The following is a 3,729-nucleotide window of genomic DNA, read 5'->3' as shown; positions in this document are numbered from 1 at the left end:
GTTTCGGTTGTATTTACATTTGATAAATTAGCTTATTTCCTTTATTGGAGAGGGTGAAACTGAAGGGTGGGCACATATCCCTCCGTTCCTGTAAACTACATCGTGGAATTCTACACAAACTTCGACTCAGGTGAGTACTCGTTTATGTTTTGAATTCCACTTCTCGTAGTTTACCGAAACTACGTGATTTGTGAGATTTTAAAGTTGGTTGATTAAAGATTATATTTCAAACAAAGGAATAATCAAAGTCACACTAAAGTGAAATGTCAAACATTTATTCTCAAAGGACAACATGAGAATAGTGAACACCTGTCTTGGCTTTTACACCAAACATACATTGTTTGAAACAACCATGTATTACAAAAAATAAGTGATGCATTTATTCTCCATTCATTATGGGAATTGCAATTTCTTCATAACCAAAGAAACAATAAACACTACAACACATTTGAAAACAATGGATCAATTGTCCACAAAAACATTTGCTTTTCTTACATGGAGCCAGGGAGATAATTGTCTCTAGATCTCCATTTGTTAGCTCCCTTGTCTTGAATTTTTTAACTGTCCCAATGCAAATTATCAGAATGTAATCAAAGTTCGATTGCTCATACGACTTCCGGCCACCACAGCAGCCCCTCCAAAAAACCAAATTATCAGAATGTAATCAAACTTAGATTACTGAGCTGGAAGATTTTTATTTTCCAACTTTCGCATAATAGTTTAAGATAGTGTTTGATTTATCTTTACTTTCCAGTGGTTTGTTATAGAACTTTTTGAAAGTGGATACATTTGACCAGCCTGCCACTTTCAAAATATCTTGAACAGCAACACCCGACTTGAACATTGCTGAAGATGATGCGCCCCGAAAGCTGTGGGGTGCAAAATTTGTAATTCCTGCGCGTATGAGTACAGTTTTTAGCCACCTAGCTATGGTGTCTTTCGCCGCTGGTCCATGTGGCTGTTGGTAACACAAAAGTAACTGGTCAGTCTCATCACTCTCACATCTGAATTCTACAGTACTATTAATGTACTGTCGAAGACAAGTCACCACACACAAAGTTTTGTCTTCTGTATAAAACGGTAACTGCAAAGGTTTTGGATGAAAGCCAGGTCTAGACTGCTTCAACTTTTCAGTTATGTAAATTGTACATCCATCATCATGAAAACAAATATTTCTCAACCTGATCAAATGAATTGTCTGCACTCTGTGGGCAGTAATTAACAACAACAAGGAACACAATTTTAAAGTCAAATCCTTCAATGAAAGTTCAGAATTTTCACCCATGTTTCTGAAAAACTGCAAAACTTTGTCTACATCCCAAGTTTCATTGTATCTTGGTTGTGGTGTACGCAGTTCAAAGATTCCCTTTAGAAATCGAATTACTAAAGGGTGACATCCTACTGTTTTATTGTCTGGTAGAATAACCACTGCAGATAGTGCACTCCTTGCAGTGTTTATAGCACTGTATCCTAAGCCATCTTCATACAGCTTAGTCAAGAACTGTAACACCTCATCTATAGTCGGACGAAGGGGATCACACTGGCACTGCACACAAAACTTGCTCCATCTGCTGAGGTAGGAGGCATACTGCTGTCTGGTTGAAGGTCGCCACGATGCCCAGATAACTTGGAAAGTCTCACCTTGAACTCCTCTTGCTTCGAGGGATTTCCTGATAAGCAACAAGCCAGAAGTTGCAGAGTCCTGTGGAGCGGATGCACATCTTGCGTATGTGGTAGATGAATGGTAAGCTTTCCCTTTGGAAGAAGAACAGGCTCTTGTGTCAGCATTTTCAACATCTGGGGGTACCATACTGCCGTAGGCCACTTTGGAACGATCAAGATTCCTTCCGCTCTGTCGCGCTGCCATTTGTTGAGCACTTTCTGCAGCAAGCTGAAAGGCGGAAAGGCATATATTAACCATTTTGACCAATCTTGGGTAAAGGCATCAATGGCCAAGGCTTCTGGGTCTGGTATCCAGGACACGAATGGTTTCATCTGAAAATTTAATCGTGATGCAAATAGATCGATGTCTGGCTTCAGCAGACGATCTTTTAATTTGCAGAAAATATCATGATTCAATTTCCACTCAGTACGATCATTGAATTGTCTTGACAAAACGTCAGCTTCTGTATTCAGTATTCCTGGGATATGTGAAATTGATATCCAAATACCATTTTCCTTGCACCACATCCAAATTTGTTTTGCAACGTTATTGCAATCTGGAGAACGCGATCCTCCCATATTGGATATATAGGAGACTGCACATGTGTTGTCTGTCAAGACTTTTACATGTTTTCCTGTGATCATTTCTTTGAAACTTTTCAAAGCGTACAAAATTGCCATCATTTCTAGAACATTGATGTGCAAATTCATTTCTGTTTCGGACCATCGCCCTCCAGTCTTAATTTGACCACAAACAGCTCCCCAACCACCTGAACTTGCAGCATCCGTCTGGATTTCAACTTCAGGATTAGTTTTTTCAATGGGGAAAAAAGAGGAATCTAAATTTTCAATCCACCAGTCTAGTTCTTCTGTTGTCTTATCTGTCAAGCTTGTCAGCGATTCAAAATTTCCTGCAGAAAATTTTAACGATGTGGATTTCAGTCTGTCTAAACTCCTATAAAACAGTGGGCCCCACTGAACAGCTGGAAAGGTTGCTACCAACTGGCCTATAACTTGTGCCAGTTCTCTTATGGTCACCCTCTTCTTTCTTTTCAGTTCTGAACATGCGAGCACAACTTTTTGCTTTCTTTCCAGGGGTAAAGTAACTGTCATATCTTCAGAGTTTAAAAGAAACCCCAAGTACCTCAGTTTCTTGCAGGGTTTGAGGACTGATTTCTCTGTGTGGATAATAAATCCCAGTGAATCGAGTAATTTCACTGTCTTTGACACATTCTCTGCACACTCTTCAAAAGAATTACCTTGCAGATAACTATCATCAATAAAGGAAGTGGATAAATATCCCTGTGATCTGAGTGTGGCATAGACTGGTTTCATTAACTTTGTGAAATAACGAGGGCAGTTACTTAGTCCATTTGGGAAGCAGGTATACTGATAAAGTTTGTTTCTCCACATGAATTTGAGGTATTTCCTGCATTCTGCTTTTATTGGTACAGAGTAGTATGCATGTCTGAGATCCACTGAAGCCATGTAGCAGCCTCTTATCATCATTTGAGTTGCTGACGTAAGATTGTCCATCTTAAAGTGCTCATATTGTACTGAATCATTAAACTTTTTTAGATTCAAAATGAGACGGTAGGAGCCATCAGGTTTTGGGACCATGAAAACAGGGGAGATAATTTCATCTTCCTGATGCACCGATTTTTCAATAACTCCCAAGGATAACAGTTTTTCAATTTCCGAATCCATTTTTGTCCATAGATTTCCTTGTACTTGATTTTTCAAGTAAGAAAGATTTTCAGAATTTAAGTCAGAAAACTCATCTATTGGAATATCAGCACCGCACACCATGTCAAGAATAAATGGGTCTGATGTTATTTCTTCCCATTTTTGAACAAACTTTTTTAGTCTACCTGCTTCAAAAGGGCGGTTAGGTATTGTATCTTTACTTAATACAGATTTTGGCAGAGAAGGTAGTGGAGCTACTGCTGGCCTTGTTGCCACTCGGTTCGTCCGCTGCCGCGGTAGTTCATTCTGCCCCGTGCACGGTAAGGTCCTCTCCCTCTCATTCTGCCTCTTGGTGTCCAGGTTCTTCCTGCACCTCTTGGC

General features: G+C 39.6%; 1 long non-coding RNA gene across 1 annotated transcript; it reads right to left on the bottom strand.

Annotated features, from left to right (window-relative positions):
- Positions 1–259: 259 nt before the first annotated feature.
- Positions 260–3,729, bottom strand: LOC138953427 (uncharacterized). Its single transcript, XR_011451528.1, has 2 exons — positions 3,577–3,729; positions 260–1,891 (listed from the first exon to the last, which is right to left on the bottom strand). It is a non-coding gene; the product is annotated as an uncharacterized lncRNA (long non-coding RNA).

This window comes from Littorina saxatilis, linkage group LG17, assembly GCF_037325665.1.
Source record: "Littorina saxatilis isolate snail1 linkage group LG17, US_GU_Lsax_2.0, whole genome shotgun sequence".
Classification (NCBI taxonomy): domain Eukaryota; kingdom Metazoa; phylum Mollusca; class Gastropoda; order Littorinimorpha; family Littorinidae; genus Littorina; species Littorina saxatilis.
Note: the sequence above shows the minus strand (reverse complement) of the source record. Positions and strands in the feature narration are given on the sequence as shown.